Consider the following 17,460-nt stretch of genomic DNA (forward strand, 5'->3'; position numbering starts at 1 on the left):
TGTTAGCCAGGATGGTCTCGATCTCCTGACCTCGTGGTGGTGGAAGCATTTTTTAATGAACATCTCTTGTGGGGAGACTTAGGCAACCGTATTTTACAACATTTCACAGATGGTATGAACGTCACTCATCTAGCCCCCTCATATGATACTTCCTTTGGAAATTTACCCAGCTCTCTGATTCACTGTTTCTTGGACCACTCCCTTGTGAATGCCACCACAAATAATACCCCATATTTGGGGTCCATTTAAGTTTCCTGGATGTTACATCTAGATTGGCATACCAAGGTTCTGCTTGTCAGGGAGAGGAACAAGATACAGGAAGAAGTTAAAGACATCTTAGGATCCAGCTAGGTTGACTAATTAGATGGTGAGGCCATTAACCAAGATTTGAAAATAAAGAAGGGTGACCTAACAAGAGAAAAGAGAAAGACTATAGTCCTAGAAGAGTTTAGGAAAAGGTGAATTACAGAATAACTATTTTCTCATATATTTTCTGGGTAGGGGATGCCACAGCAAATAGACAAACCTAATCTGTGGACTGGATTCATCCTTGTAATGGAGAAGGATGATGTATTGAAGTCACCAATGCTTAGCAAGTTTGACATACCTTCATATACTACCTCCTTTTGCTCTGATTCTCTATTTTACCAAGCAACATTCTAATTAATTTACTTAAATGATGAAATATGAAATACTTATGAAATTATAAAACTATGAATAATTTAAGTAAATTCATCAGGACTTACCTGATTTTTAAAGATTGGCAATTTGGAGAAAAATGATATTATACTGTTGTTTTAATTTACACTTTGTTTTGCTTGCTAAAGAGCTTGTAAATTAGTCTCACATTTACTAGTCATTTCTGTTGCTTTTATTACAAATTCTGTGTTCATGCCTTATGCTCATTTTTCTATCTAGACTTTAGTGTCATTCATACTGATATATTTCAGAGCATTTATATATTAAAAATTAATCCTTTGCCATATTAATGCCAGTATTTTTGTTGCTTAATATTTAACTTACATTAAACTTACTGTTTAACTATTTTATATCAAGTTTTTGAAATTTTAGTATAAATGAGTCTATTGTTTTTCTCTTTTCATTTTAGAACTTTAAGCTTAGAAAAACAGTTTCCTCTTCACAAATAAGATACATATTTGCCTATTATTTCTTCCTGTTATGTTTTCATTTTAAGATTTATCTCAATTCATTTGCAGCTTTAGTATGTGTTGTAAAGTGATGACCACTATTTTTTTCAATCACTGAGTTTGCAGATCATTTTCAGAATATATCTTTTACTCATGTGTGGTTGTGGAATGAAATGGAATAGAATGCCACTAGGAGAGCAAACCCAAATGAATAGAGAAATCTGCAACAAAAGCCCCATGAGAAGGTAGTCATATGAATCCCCACATAGAAGTGTATGAGAAGGTATTCACATGAACACTCAAATACAAGTGAACTAGGCATAGTAACCAAATCTGCTTAATATCAGCACCTACCTACAGATGAGAAAGAAGGGAAAGCAGAAGAATTTCTGACAGATCAAGGGTGAAAAGTCTCGAAATTGCTAACCGGTTTTCATAGGAAAGTGCAGCTGGCTGGTCTGAGAACAGAACTTCGGGAGCACTTTGCAACCTCCAATTTATGGTTGAGTGTTAGAGTGGATTGGACCCCACGGACTGTCAAAACTAAGAAAGTACAGCCCCCTTGTAGGACAAAACATGCACTGAGGAGAAACTGCTGGACATAGAATCCAAATTGAGCAGGATGCAGACAATAAGTACAAAAGAAAGAACATATCCTAGATTTTGTTTTCAAGGAAGACAAAGCTGAAATAAGGGATTATGGGCAGATGGTTTATTTGGGATGGGATCCAAAGAGTAGGAGAGTGGTGCTAGTGAAGTAAACGAGGAAAATCTAAAGAAGGGTGCTTAACTATTGGCCACCCCCATGGGAAACCTGGTCCCAATGCCACCAGAGCTTACTGAGGAATTTATTGTGATTTTTCTTGTGGCCTATGATATGATCAATTTTCAAGCGTGTTTCAAGACACTTTTCAGACATATCTGGAGTGATAATTCATTTCTCAACAATCAGTTATTATAAGTTATTATACAATTAGTTATTGTAAGCATCTTTAGCAACTGCTATCACTGGATTATTTGATCAGAATTATTTTTTGTCATGAAGCTTAGTTGAGAATGCTGGAAACTAGTTCCAGATTATTAATAGATTTGTTTGGGCTGGTGGGAGTGGAGTGGGGAGGGCTAAGGTCAGGATGCTGAAGTTAAGAGATCGCTGGATACTACATTCAGTCTCTGACAAAGCAAGCACAGGATTAATGATTCAAGCAAAATAATTTAAAAGTTGGATATATATAATATAGATAGATAAATTTAGTGTATTGTACATCAAATTAAAAATAACAAAAGTTTCTAGTATTGGTCTTTTAAATATATTTTAATGGATATTTCATGTGGAAATTTGAAGAGTGAAACAGATAATGACAATATGAAATCACAATAGCCTAATAAAGTGCTGATTATTAATTATGCTGCCAGTCAAGGATGTCAGTACTAAGGAGGATTTGCCCTGGCTACACAATTATGTATGATAGATATAGATAGCTAGATAGCCACATTGATAGCTATAGATATCTATGTATATATATTTATATTATTACATATACTTAAATGATGATTATTCTGGTTTACAGATTCACCATGCATGAGTACAAATGTTGTGAACTAATTATCACATTCACAATCACCCCTGGGGCATTGATCCTTGAACCCTGGATACCTGTTAGGGAGGTTCCCACGCTTATGATTACCACAGAGATGGTCATGCCCAGAGAGCCATCTGCTTGTTTTTTGTCTCTTTCTCATGTGAGTGCTCTGTTGTGGAAACTCCAACACTTAAGGTTCTTGAGACATGATCAAAAATATTTAAAACTTTATTGGCTAATAGACAGAGATAGTGCAGTCATAAAATTCTGTTTTCATGCAAAGGTACATGCTTTGCATATAATAATTTACTTTTCAATTTTTTCCGTGCAGTCTCTCCCCATTTATACTCAACTTCTGTTGAATATAGAATTGGCTTTTGTCATGAGTATTCAGAGAATTTAACTGAGTATAGTCCTTTCCAACCTTATTCATGAAAGGTGTCTTAGAATCTCTCATATTTCAAGTGAGTTGAAGCCAGTTGGCTGGTGTGTTTTTTTGTATAACTCCTTCCCCATTCAATTTAGGTCTTGAGCATTCAAATACAGTCAGCTCTTCTTTGTTTAGTAAGATTTCTAGAGGAATTGATTGAAGGACTACCTTTGGGCAAGAAGATGAAGAGTTCAGTGGGAAGGACTCAGATAGATGGGTTTGGCACAATCTTCTTCTGGAGCAGGATTTAGGGTTTTACACAACAATCTAAATATTACTTGGGACTTAACGTGAAGATTGTAAATAGAAATGTAGAGAGCCTGCATCGTGTGGCAGGGATGTCATTGCTGAGTAACAATAATGATCTTCATTGGTTCCCTTAAAACATATAGCACTGAGTCATTCGGGGCTTTCAGCCTCATAAGGCTTGATAACCCTGGGTTCGTAGTTCCCTGGACCACTCTTCCACCTGTGAAGAGGAAATCTTAATCATGTCTGTTAGCTTTCCTAATCACTCTGAAGACTGGGTAACAGACATTTTTCAAGGAGGCCACAAAGGTCCTTAATGAATTTTAAAATCAAGAAATGAAAACCTTGTTCTCCTACCTGCCATTCAGCTGCAACATGGGCAAAATGGACACATGGCCTCCAAGTTGCCTCTTAAATGTACTTGGTAGATAATGCTGCTGAGAGGGGACATTCTGAGCCAGTGTTAGGGAAGGTGCCCAATAATAGTACATTAAGCCCTCTCTGTCCATGGGTTCTGCATCTGCAAATTCAGCCAACCATGTGTCAAAAATATTCAGGGAAAAAATAATAAAATACACAATAATTAAAAAAGCAAATAAAAACAATAGAACAATTATTTACATAGCATTTACATTGTTTTAGGTTTTATAAGTAATCTAGAGATGATTTAAAGTAAACAGGAGGATGTGTGTAGGCTACATGCAAATACCATGCCACTTTAAGCAGGGACTTATGCCTTTGCAGATTTTGGTATCCGAGGGAGTCCTGGAACCAATCCCCTCATTAATACCAAGTGACAACTGTAGTAGCAACATCAAGGGTGATAACAGCTACCATTTATCAAACATATACCACGTGCTAAGTGCTTACAAAAATTGCCTTTAATCCTTCCAACAAGAAATATATTAGTTTTCACTAATACTTTACAGAGAGAAACAAACTCAGGAGGTTAAATAAATTTTCTCAAATCAGAGTACTGACGTGCATACTAAGCCAGGTTTGTCTGGAATGAAAGCTCAAGTTCCTAATCCCTTCTGATTAGGGATAAATACTAAGGGATATATACTTCTGATTAGGGATATAGCCTTCTGGTAGGATATATACTAGCCTCTATCCATTGAATTAGTATCGGGTGCCAGATATTATACATGCATTTCTTTGCTAATTTGGCAAAGTAATATTACCACCATCACCATTCATAGATGGTGAAACAAAGGGTCAGAAAGGATTTATAATTTGTTCAAGGTCACATAGCTGGTGATTTGGAAAATTTGGATTCAACGTCAGGACTGTGTACTCCAAGACCCATCCTTTCTCACCGAGGTACAGTGACTTCCCATGGGCACTCCTGGGTATTAAGAGAAGTGTGTTCACTGAAGGGAGAGTTTTCCTGGTCTTCCAGATGAACCTGGAACTTAATGTCAATTTTATTTTTCCAGGAAAATTCATATAAAAGAAAAACATATAGCACATCTCTTGGAAATGAAATACTTCAAGTTTAATGTCTCTCTTGCTAATGCAGAATTTATCAGCCAAGACAGCTGGCCGGCCTGGTGAGGCACTGGAGTGCAAGGAATTTTGAAAGCCTAGCATTATTGAAGGCATGGGAAGTCAGTCTAGGAGCTGAATTTCACAACGTGTAAAGGGAACGTTTGGAGGAGTGATGGAGAAGACACTTTCAAAAACAACATGTAGCTCTGTGGTTTCAGGATGTTGGCGTGTGTCCTATATTCTATTTAATAATGACCCTGTAGGATGGTCCTTGGGTTGATCGCTGCACTGCTTGTCCAGGTGTGGGCACTTTGTCAATCAACTGCTGTGTGGGAAGCCTGACTTACTTCCCCAGAGGTACCCGTTTCTACCTAGGAATAACGAGTGGACATTCTAATTACACCATGAAGAGGTGATTAACTCAGGACAAAGAGAAGGTAAAATAGACCCCTGAGAGCAGAGGCAACTTTGTGAGAGGAGGACATTTTCCTAAACATATTGCCTCTTTTTCAATAAGCACTGAAAGAACTCTGAACCTTGTGGCTGCCCTTTCATTACTTGCTGTTCAGCAAGGGGGCAAGCAGGGGACTGGAGACCACTGCTACTCAGCTTGTCACTTGGAAGTTAAATAATAAGCCATGTGAGTGTCGTTTGTGGGAGTTCTAGGATTTCCACAGTCCAAAGGGGCAGACTCTGCTCAAAGTTCAGGATAAGAGTAGAAGAGAGATGTGGCCTAGTAATGGGTGTCATTGTGAGGCTGGGAGCTCTTGATTCAATAAGCTTTTCAGTTTTCTTTTTCTTTTCTCTTATTTTTCTTTTGAGACGCAGTTTTGCTCTTGTTGCCCAGGCTGGAGTGCAATGGCGTGATCTTGGCTCACCGCAACCTCTGCCTCCCGGGTTCAAACAATTCTCCTGCCTAAGCCTCCTGAGTAGCTGGGATTACAGGCATGTGCCACCAAGCCTGGCTAATTTTGCAATGGGAAAGGACCCAGATAGATGGGTTTGGCACAATCTTTTTGTATTTCTGTAAAAATCTTTTGTATCTTGTATTTTGCAAAAATCTTGTATTTTTAGTAGAGACGGAGTTTCTCCATGTTAGTCAGGCTGGTCTTGAACTCCTGACCTCAGGTGATCCTTCCACCTCGGCCTCCCAAAGTGCTGGGATTACAGGCGTGAGCCATCACACCTGGCTATTTTTATTTTTTCAATGGGCTTTTTAGATATTACTTTGTAGCAGGGGCATCTGAGTTGGGAAAAAGACTCCAAGACCTCTCCACCAAGTAGAAAAAACAATAGGATTTCAGGCCCAGGTCATGGAGGCTTGAGACATTCAGTTTAGTTCCAGAGAGTTTGGAGAATGCAGCAGACACGTGACTACAGCATGCATAGAGGTAGACACTGGATTGAAAATGTCAATCTTTGAAATCTAGTGCAGGGGCAAAGATGGGTTAGCGATCTGTAGAAAGGGTTTGTGAGTGTTTATGTGTGTGTGTGGTGGGAGCTGCAGTCTGAAATAATGGCACATGAATTTGGCTATTCAGGACAGTTGGGAATGTGGAGAGTGTGAGGGTTTTCACTGTCTGCATCATGGAGGACAGGTCACTTCCTCTTGCTCATTGAGTCATAGTTGGTTGTTTGCTACACAATGTCATTTCACTTCTTCGGGGTTTATTTCATTGCTTGGTATCTATGTTTATACTAATTGGAGTATCTGTCCATTAATTAAAAACAAAAAAACAGATATGTAATGCCATAGATTCATATGGGAAAACTGAGACTGACCAAAATTTGATGGAGCAAACAGATGGTAGAACTCAGACTAAAACTAGTGGCTCCTGACTTCATGTTTTGTGACCTTTTCTGTGTCCAAGAGTATATCTGCTCACCAGCATCTAAATGTAAACCACACAGAACTGTCTATTATTATAACTTCCCCCTCTAGTCTTCAAGTTATATTGAACTAGTTTTTCTATAAGACAGACATAAAGCAGCAGGCACAGCCACTTCCCCTGAAATTAAAGGAATTAGTTGCTGTGAAATGCAAACAAAATTCAGAGCAGGTTGGACCAACCATGGACACTTGCCAGGCTTCTACTATATGTAAGGTACTCTAATATGGTTCCAAATATTCTGGGACAGTTCTTTGAGTTATATAATTCTTTCACATTTTTAATCTTCTCTGATACCTATTGAGCTGACTTTTTCCCATATGCTTATTGGTCTTTTATATTTATTTGTTTGTAAATTTGTTCATCATTGCTTTTACTTCTTTTCCTATAGTATGAGGTCTGAGTTACTGTTAGCTGAGTAGTTGTTAATGCTTAGAAAAATTAAAGACTTTACTTGTGCTACTAAGTGGCTGAGCTGGCACCTGGCCTTGATTCTCTTTGATTTCAAAGTCACTATGTTCACATCCATATTTTCAGGACGTTCCTTAAAAAGGGACATTTACTCAAAAGGTTAAACATTAAATGAATGTAGCATGTGTTTCTCTAACACACATTACTTCATCAGTGCATCTCAGAAACATAATATGTACCCTAATAGGCCCTTGGATATTGCTAAGGTTTTTTATTTTCAAAATCTCTTGACTTTATATATTTCTTTGAATGCAAAATTATTAGCTTTTGAAGGTGTTCTGTAACCAATAAGGGTTTCCCACCAAAATGTGTTATTCTTGTGTTTACCTAAATTCCTTTGAGAGAATACTTGTTCCTAAAGAGGGATAAGGCAAGAAAATCTTCTGAAAAAAGAGATTTTAGTTAGGCTATAGCCTTGGTCATGGTGGCAGAGATCTGAAATGATAGTTGATTAAACAAAATGGAGATTTCTTTCTCTTTCATGTCATAGTTGGTGTATTAGTTTGTTCTCACATTGCTATAAAGAAATACTTGAAACTGGGTAATTTATAAAGAAAAGAGGTTTAATTAGCTAACAGTTCCACAGGCTGTACAGGAAGCATGGTTGGGAGGCCTCAGGAAACTTACAATCATGGCAGAAGGCAAAGAGGAAGGAGGCACATTTTACATGGCTAGAGCAGGAGGAATAGAGAAGAGGAGAGGTATTACATACTTTTTAACAACCACCTCTCATGAGAACTCATTCACCATCATGAGAACAGCAAGGGGGATGTCTGCCCCCCTGATCCAATAACCTCCCACCAGACCTCTCCTTCAACATTGGGGATTACAGTTCAACATGAAATTTGGACAGGGACACAAATTGAAACCATATTAATTGGTGTGTAAGCAGCCCAGGATTTGTAGGAAGACTTCATGGCATTGGTTATGAGGACCCAAATTTAAACCATGTAATTCCACCCCTAACCCCTCCCAAATATCATGTCCTTCTCACATTACAAAATACAAAAATCTCTTCTCAACAGTCCCCTAAGTTTTAACTCATTTCAGCATTAACTCAAAAGTCCACAGTCCAAAGTCTTATCTGAGAAAAGGCAAGTCACTTCTGCCTATGAGTCGGTAAAATAAAAAAACAAGTCAGTTACTTCCAAGATACAATAGGGGTAAAGGCATTGGCTAGACACTCCCATTCCAAAAGGGAGAAATCAGTCAAAACAAAGAGGCTACAGGCCCCGTGCAAGTTCAAAACCCAGCAGGGTAGCCATTGAATCTTAAAGCTCCAAAATAATCTCCTTTGATTCCATGTCTCACATCCAGGCTACACTGATGAAATGGGTGGGCTCTCAAGGCCTTGGGAAGCTCCACCCCTGCAGTTCTGCAGGATACAGCCCCCTTGACTGCTTTCACTGGCTGGCATTGAGTGCCTGTGGCTTTTCCAGAAGCACAGTGCAAGCTGTCAGTAGATATACAATTCTGGGGTCTGGAAGACAGTGGCCCTCTTCTCACAGTTCCACTAGGCAGTGCCCCAGTGGGGATTCTGTGTAGGGGACTCCAAGCCTGCATTTCCCCTTCACTTTGCCCTAGTAGAGGTTCTCCATGAGGACTCCACCCCTGCAACAGTCTTCCTGGACATTCAAGGATTTCCATACATCCTCTGAAATCTAGGCAGAGGCTTCCAAGCTTCAACTCTCACACTCTGTGTACTTGCAGGCTTAACACCACATGGAAGCTGCCAAGGCTTATGGCTGGCACCCTCTGCCTGAGCAGCACCTTGGCCCCTTTTAGCCATGGCTGAAGCTGGAGCAGCCAGGATTCAGGGCACCACGTCCTCAGGCTGCATAGAGTAGCTAGACCCTGGTCCTGGTCCACAAAACCATTCTTTCCTCCTGGGCCTCCAGGCCTGTGATGGGAGGGGCTGCTGCAAAGACCTCCAAAATGCCTTTGAGGCATTTTGCCTATTATCTTGGCTATTAACATTTGGCTCCTCTTTACATATGCAAATTTCTGTAGCTGGCTTGAATTCCTCCCCAGAAAATGGGTTTTTCTTTTCTACCACATAGCTGGGCTACAAATTTTCCAAACTTTTACACTCTGCTTCCAGTTTCAGATCATCTGTTTGCTCATGCATAACAAAAGTGACTTTGGCTCTGGTTCTCGATAAATTCCTCATCTCCATCTGAGACCTCCTCAGCCTGGACTTCATTGTCCATATCACTATCAGTATTTTGGGCACAACAATTTAACAAGTCTCTAGGAAGTTCCAAACTTTCCCTCATCTTCCTGTCTTCTTCTGAGCCCTCTAAACTGTTCTAATCTCTGCCTGTTAAACCAGGTTCCAATGTTGCTTCCACATTTGCAAATATCTTATAGCAGTGCCCCACTCCTAAGTACCAATTTTCTGTATTAGTCTGTTCTCGCTTGGCTGTAAAGAACCACCTGAAACTGGGTTATTTATAAAGCAAAGAGATTTAATTGGCTCACAGTTCCATAGGCTGCACGGGAAGCATGGCTGGGGAGGCCTCAGGAAACTTACAATTATGGCGGAAGGCAAAGAGGAAAGAGGCTCATCTTAGATGGCAAGAGAAGTAGGAAGAGAGAGAGCAGGGAGGTGTCACACTTTTCAATAATTAGATCTCATGAGAACTCACGATCATGAGAACAGCAAGGGGAAAGTCTGCCCCCATGGTCCAATCACCTCCCACCTGACTCCTCCTCCAATACTGGTGATTACCATTTGACATGGGATTTGGGTGGGTACACAAATTCAAACTATGTTAGTTGGTGTGTAAGCAGCCAGGATTGGTAGGATGGCTTCATGGCATTGGTGATGGGTACCCATTCTGCATTATTGCTTCTTCTCTGTAGGGAGTTGCCCTTATCCATGTAGTCTGAAATAACTCATCATTTTTGCCTAAGATGCCAGTGGACAGGGGAAGAAAGCCCTTTCTTTTTAATGGGGCAACTTAGAAGAAGCTCACCACTTCCAACTACTTCCCACTTGTCAGAACTTTGCTGCATGGCAACACCATGTTGCAAAGGAGGCTGGAAAATATAGCCTTTATTTGGAGAAACTGCTCAGCTGAAATTGAGAGAGAAGGGGCAACAGTCACTAGGGGAGAGCTAGCAATCTCTGACACATAAGACTTTACGAGACAATGAGAAACTGCACCTCCGATTTATGCAACTGACAATCTAAACTAGGTTTAATTCTTGGCTTTGCTTCTTGCAAACTGGGCTTTCCTTTGGCGCATTTTCTTGTCTATGAAAAAGAGACCATAAATGGGGAGTAATGCTTATAAGGTGTCTGTTGGATCATCTGGTACTTAGTAGGTGGTCAACAATGAAGTGTCCCTTTTTTCTTCCCCTTTCTAGAAAATATGAAACTCTGGAGAGTCTATCAGGAAGACTGTGCTGTATAGCCACTGAGGGTTTAGAGCCCAGATTTGCTCATGGGAATTTCATCTTCTGGCTGGACATACACACTGAGAGGCAGCAGCTGGATAGCTTAAGATAAATGATTTTGAAAGATTCTCTGAGCATACAGAGCTCACAGAGATTAAAGGTAAAAGCCACAAGGCAGCAGGATGTACAGTACAACCAACGCCTGGCAATCAAGTTAGACACATGTGTTATCTTCCATCCTACCTGGGTGGAATCAGAAACCGCTAGAATTGATTAGCTGAGGCCCAATCAGGCATTTATGCCGATAGAAAAGAGACACCCACCCAGAAGATTAAAAATAAACAAATGGAGCCCTGAGACTTTTTAAATCATGAAAGTGGAGTTAAAGGCTATTTGTCACTTTCCTGTCATTTTGTATCACAAAGAGACTTGCAGTCTCTGTGAGCAAGGGTATTTCTCCCTCCCGTGCAGCCAGCACTCCCCCTGCCACCATCAGGGGTCCTGTACCATTGCTGGAAGGTAAGGTCCAGGTTTTCAATGGCTAACTCCTTAGGCTGTGTTTTCGGGAGGGATTTGGGGAATCCTCAAGTCGTGGGCTTTGTACCTATTGTTGTTAGACAAATATCTAAACAGGGCTTTTCAGCTTTAAAAGGTGCTTGTGTGTGCTTTCTTCTAGAAATCCCCGTCTTCTGACTTGCCCAAGACACACAATGCCAGGGTCACTCTCCCTTCCTCTTCCCCTCCCAGATAGGTTTATATAAAAGCATGTGTATGTGTGTGAGAGAGAGTGTCTGAGTGTGTGTGTATTGTGTATGTGTTTATGCTTCCTTTGGAGTTCAAATGCAGTGAACTACTGATGGGTTTCCTGGACAGAATTACTCAATATTTGAATTTTTTAATCTTAGTCCTTGACAGATATTGGGCCATCAGATGTTTCATATTTGTTGGTTTTTTTTTTTTTTTTTTTTTTGAGATGGAGTCTTACTCTGTCACCCAGACTGGAGTGCAGTGGCACGATCTCGGCAACCTCAGCCTCCCAGGTTCAAGTGATTCTCCTGCCTCAGCCTCCTGAGTAGCTGGGACTATAGGTGTGCACCACCACACCTAGCTAATTTTTGTATTTTTAGTAGAGACGGGGTTTCACTATGTTGGCCAGGCTGGTCTCGAACTCCTGACCTCAGGCGGTGCACCCACCTTAGCCTCCCAAAGTGCTTGGATTACAGGCATGAACCACTGCACCAGCCTAGATGTTTCATATTTGAATATGGAATTGAGACTTGCCCCGGAAATCATGTTTATTCTACAGAAAGCTTAAAGTCATCTCTGATTTTTTAGAACAACCTTTAGATTGTAAATTTGTTGGTATGCTATTTCAAAGTCAAAAATGTACCGGAAAGAACAGTGTTTTGTTCAAATTCTAGGTCCTCTACTTCCTGGCTTTTTGAACTTGGAAAAAATTATGTGACTTCTCTGTGTTGCAGTTCCTTATTTGAACCTTACCACCAGAAAGTAAGTTCATTAAAGCAGATTCATTTTTCCCTTTGGATAACTGATGTTACATAAGTTAGAGCAGTACTTAGTCCATAGTAGGTATTCAATAAATAGCTGTCAAATGAATCAATTAAATGGGAATAATAATTCTGTCTCATGGGATGTCTATGAAGATTAAGTAAGACAATATATGCAAAGCATCTGGCCCTGAGCCTGGCTCTTGGTACTTGTTTAATGGTGGCTGTCATTATTATTTGGGAGTCTCTACATTTGCATAGTGCTATGCCGATTAAAAATATACCTTAAATATAGTTTTATATCTCATTTTCTGGAAACTATGATTACTTATTATCATTGGGAAGAGATCAGCAGAATCTCCCCTCATTTTCTATCTGTAATCACTGTACGTGGAAACATTGCATTAGCATCCCATCAAAATTGCTCTTGTCAAGGTGATCAGTACTCCCATGTTGCTAAGCCAATGGCATATTCTCAGTGGGTCCTTATCTCACATGAACTATCTATACCATCAGCACTGCTGCTCATCCCTCTGGAGATGCTTTCTTCACCTGGGGTCTGCATATTTTTGTCTCTTACATCCTTGGTTGCTTCCTCTTGTTCTCCTTTACTTGCTCCTGCTCTTCTTCCCAAACTCTTTAAGTTGACGGCCCAGGTCCTAGTCCTTGGGTTTATATCTTGTCTTCTTCCTGTATTAGGGCCCCAGTAGGCAATACCTGGGTAATTTGAGGAGAGTATGATAATGGGACATTTTATAGATGTGAGTACAATTTAGACACACTAACAATAGATAATGCAGTATCTGGAGCTAGAAACAGTGAAGAGCCTGAAGGGGCTACAAGAGGAGTGGCTACGGGAACTGAAAAAGGGTAATAGAAAGTGTGAGCTGGCTGGTGGGAGCTATAGCCTTTGATGCAGGGACACAGTCAGCATAAGACAGTTCAGCCAGGAGGGTGTGGGTCTTTGATCTCTTGCTCATGCTCCTATTGGTTGAACCCCAATAGAAGCCAAAAATCTGACTGACAAAGTCCAAATGAGCCAGGATAAAGGAGGATAGGAGGATGGAACATGGCAATAGGGAGGCAAAGGGAGGATAGTCAGCACACCCCATAGTGATCTTACCCAGTTCCAAGGCTTTCAGCACCATCATATGCTAAAGATTGTGGACTCATCTCTCTGCCTATGGACATCTCAACTTGGATCCCTAATGGATATCTCCAAGTCAGCATATGTAGAGCCAATCTCTTACCTGGACCCTCTTCAAACCCTCTTCAACACCCACATCTTTCCTCATCTCAGCCCGTGTCAAATCCATTCTTTCAATTGCTCAGGCTAATGTCATCCTCAATCCATCTTTTTCCCTCACATCCCGTAGCATGAAATTTTGCTTCACTGTCTCCACTTTCAATGTACATCTAGGCTCTAAATAATTTCATGGTTTTCAAAAATTGTTATTCAGGTTTTTATTTATTTACATATTTTTAGAGACAGGGTCTCGCATTGTCACCCAGGCTGGAGTGCAGTGGTGCAATCACAGCTTATTACAGCCTTGAACTCCTGAGTTCAAGGAATCCTCCTACTTCGGCCTCCTGAATAGCTAGGACTATAGGCATGTGCCACCACTCCTGGCTAATTTTTAATTTTTTTTTTTGTAGAGATGGGGTCTCACTATGTAGGCTGGTCTTGAACTCCTGGCATCCAGTGATCCTCCCACATCAACTCCCCAAAGTGCTGTGGTTGCAGGCATGAGCCACCATGCCTGACTGTTATTTATGTTTTTAATGGTGCATTATTCAGTAAATTGACTTTGAACATGCCTACTTGTGCAGAACATTAGGCTAGGGGCAGATGAGGCAATGGTAAACAAGCCACAGAAGGGTTCTCCCTTAGTGGAGCTTACAGTCCAGTGGGGAAGCATGTCATGATCACATGTCTAAGATACTTTCTAGCCACACTTCATATCAGTAGACATGACTTCAATTTTGAAGTTTTGGAATGTAATCCATTGAGTTGAGCGCTAGCCATATGCTGCCTGTGTGGCGATTTGGTGGATGAGTATATTACACAGGGCAGTTTAGAGAAAGGTCAGAATCATTATTGGCTTACAACTCTTTGCTCCTGTTTTTCTTTCAACTCTTTTCTGCCCTCAACACTTTCTAGACATTCTATATCCCATGACTCATCTCTCCTGCCATTTTTTATTGCTATTCTGAATTCCCTCATTCTCCTGTTCTTATCACTCTCTTCCACTAAAAACTTGTGGTGTTTCATTTTAGTTTTACCCTCACTGCTTAGTAGCCATCCTTCTATGTGTCCTCAGTGGGACTTTGTACGGCAGACACATCTGACAGCAATAACTCAAGCATACCCTAAGAATAATCCTATGGTCTAAGAAGAATGTGTGTTCAGAGTTTGGAGCTAAGGAACCCAGGAGTGGCCAGCCTGGAGATTCACTCCATATCTCTGAAGGGAAGGACATCTGAATGCCTGGCCCATTCCTTGGAATGCAGGTCATACAGGGGATTGAGGCCCATTGTTTTGGGTTAAAGGGAGGGTGCTAGGTGTGGGTTGGTAGGTGGAGTTTGCTAAGTGAAAATACTATATAAACTGCATCTTTTTTACAAACAATAGTGGTTTTTCTGTCCACTCGCTGCTCCTGAACTGCCCTGTATGTAAGTCCTCAATACACCCGGGGTCTCCTTTGTTGGCCCTGGGTCTCTTCTTTGGCCTCTGGGACATCGTGCCATCCCTGCTGGAGTCAGTAGGGGTCTGGCACAACAGACCTCACCTTCTGACTATGATGGAATATCATGTAACAGCCTAATGCTTCTTCTGAGAGACACTAGAAAAGCTGGAGAAAGTAAAATATAAAATTAAAGGCATATGTGAATGATGGAGGCTGCCTATGTTTGAAGGGTAAGATCATAGGGGGCAGAAATGTTCTTTGAGATTAGACCAGGTTCTGCATGCTGCTTACCTTGGGGGCATTTGCTGACCCTTGAGCAGGGGTGAAGTCAGCTGAGCTTTCCTCAACCTCAAGGGGTTTGGGAGACAGAAATTGGAGTTTGGGGCTGGTAAGGACTTACAGCCAGTACTTGAGGGGTGAAGATTTCAGAGAGAAAGGACGTGTGAAGGAGTAGCCTTGCTTAATATCAGTTTTCGCTCAACATGTGTTACTTAAGCTGTTCATGGAGGAGAGCCACAAAGCCAAGTGCAAGGCAGCTGCAGTGGAGCAGGGTTTCTGGTAGACTCACGGTGCTAGAGAAGCAAAATATTAAAGTGTGGGATCTATCCAAGAGGAGAGGCCCTGGGAAGCACTCCAGGCATTAAGTCAGAACTTCTGCAGTGCTGTGCTTCAGGAGAAGGTGTGAACCAGGAATGGATCAAGGTATTCAAAGACTGCATTGAGCCTCAGCTTGCTCACAGCCTGATTTCATTTAGGTGATCTCCCTCTTTGCCAGCTTCCAGAGGACAGAGCGAATCCTCTTTTGAACCAGTAATGAACAAAGGTATTCAAAAGGGAGAGGGATATCACCCAGAACCTCTGTAACTTTTCAAAGATGATGTCCAGCATCCAACAAAAATTACCAGGGATACTAATAAACAAGACCAAGGGAAAAAATAAAATAGACAAACTAAAAACAAACTAAAAACACTCACAGTTTTCTCTAATGTTGGAGTTATCAACATAGACTTCAAATTAAGTGACTGATATTCAAAAAAGCATATGACAAGATGGAGAATGTCAAAAGTATATGACAAGATGGAGAATTTGAGTAAATTCCAGTTCTAGGAGTCAGTGCTGAGCTGTGGACACGGGTCTGTTCCGCAGGGTGGGGTTTGTTAAAGTTGTCAAGTATAAGGCCTACTTTAAGAGATACCAAGTGACATTTAGAAGATAGTGAGAAGGTAAAACTGATTATTATGCTTGGAAACACTTGGTGGTACAGGATAAAAATAAGTCTAACACACACAAATACAGAATGATTGTGTGATAAATAGACATACCATTTGTCAGATGGCTTATGCCCATATAGATTGGGACATGATAGTCTGTACAGCTTATGTACACGAACTGCCAAAATACGGTGTAAAGGTTGGCCTGACAAATGATGCTGCAGCATGTTGTACTGGCCTGCTGGTGGCATACAGGCTTCTCAGTAGGTTTGGTATGGACAAGATCTATGAAGGCCAAGTGGAGGTGACCAGAGATAAATACAATGTGGGAAGCATTGATGGTCAGCCGGGTGCCTTTACCTGCTATTTGGGTGCAGGTCTTGCCAGAACCACCACTGGCAATAAAGTTTTGGGGGCTCTGAAAGCCCTGTGGATGGAAGCTTGTGTATTCCTCACAGTGCCTAACGATTCCTGGTTATGGTTCTGAAAGCAAGGAATTTAATGCCCAAGAGCATCAGAAGCACATTACAGGTCAGAATGTTGCAGATTCTGCAACGTGCATTACCTAATGGAAGATGCTTACAAGGCAAGAACCTTTACCGTAGTTTCCATGGGAGGGAATGGATGAGGCAAGGTAAGCAAGCTTAGGATTGACTAGTTAGAATAATTTCAGCAGGCCCTGGGATGTAGGGGCTGTCCTGAATTGTCTGGTACTTGGTACTGAGATGATTAGGCAAGGGAATATTGGCCTCGAGTGTAACAGCCTGATAGAGGAAGTGGGAGAGGAGTGGGCTCTGGATTGGTTGGTTTGTGTATGAAAGGGCACTTATAGTACCATCTCTGGGAATTGACTAGCCCTAGGAAGCCAGTTTCTCCAAGGTGGGTAAGGCCCTCATAGGTCAAACCATTAGCCTAAAAAGACATGCTTGATATAAGCAATAGTTGAGACTCATACATCCATGCATTTCTGCTTCTATCACTTGAGCAGCATACTTAGTAGGGTTTAGTTGTGTTTGGACCAAAACCTGTTAATGACAGTTACATTTCACAATAAAATTATGATTTAGGGAAATATTATATGAATTAGTGACCAAAAGTTGTTATTTCTTTGAAAACTAAATAGGAAAGTCTTGATGGAAAAAAACCACTTTTAAATATATGTGGGTTAGGCACAACTGGAAAAAAAAAAAAACAAAATAAAAAAAATCCTGAAGATTCCACAGTAGTGTGGAACACTCTTATTAATTCTACTTACAGATATCTCTCGAGTTTTCCTTTTTGGACAATGCAACAACTAGCAGTTTCTGTTTGTTTTTTTTTTTTTCTTGCTTCCAATCTTTGTAGGTTTTCTTTCTTTTTCTTACTATGCTGGCAGGATCTCCAATACAATG

General features: G+C 40.8%; 1 pseudogene; it reads left to right on the forward strand.

Annotated features, from left to right (window-relative positions):
* LOC105545766 overlaps nucleotides 1–16,638 on the forward strand; it is a 68,212-nt pseudogene extending 51,574 nt beyond the window's left edge.
* Nucleotides 16,639–17,460: the final 822 nt, after the last annotated feature.

This window comes from Mandrillus leucophaeus, unplaced genomic scaffold (assembly GCF_000951045.1).
Source record: "Mandrillus leucophaeus isolate KB7577 unplaced genomic scaffold, Mleu.le_1.0 Scaffold338, whole genome shotgun sequence".
In the NCBI taxonomy this organism is placed as follows: domain Eukaryota; kingdom Metazoa; phylum Chordata; class Mammalia; order Primates; family Cercopithecidae; genus Mandrillus; species Mandrillus leucophaeus.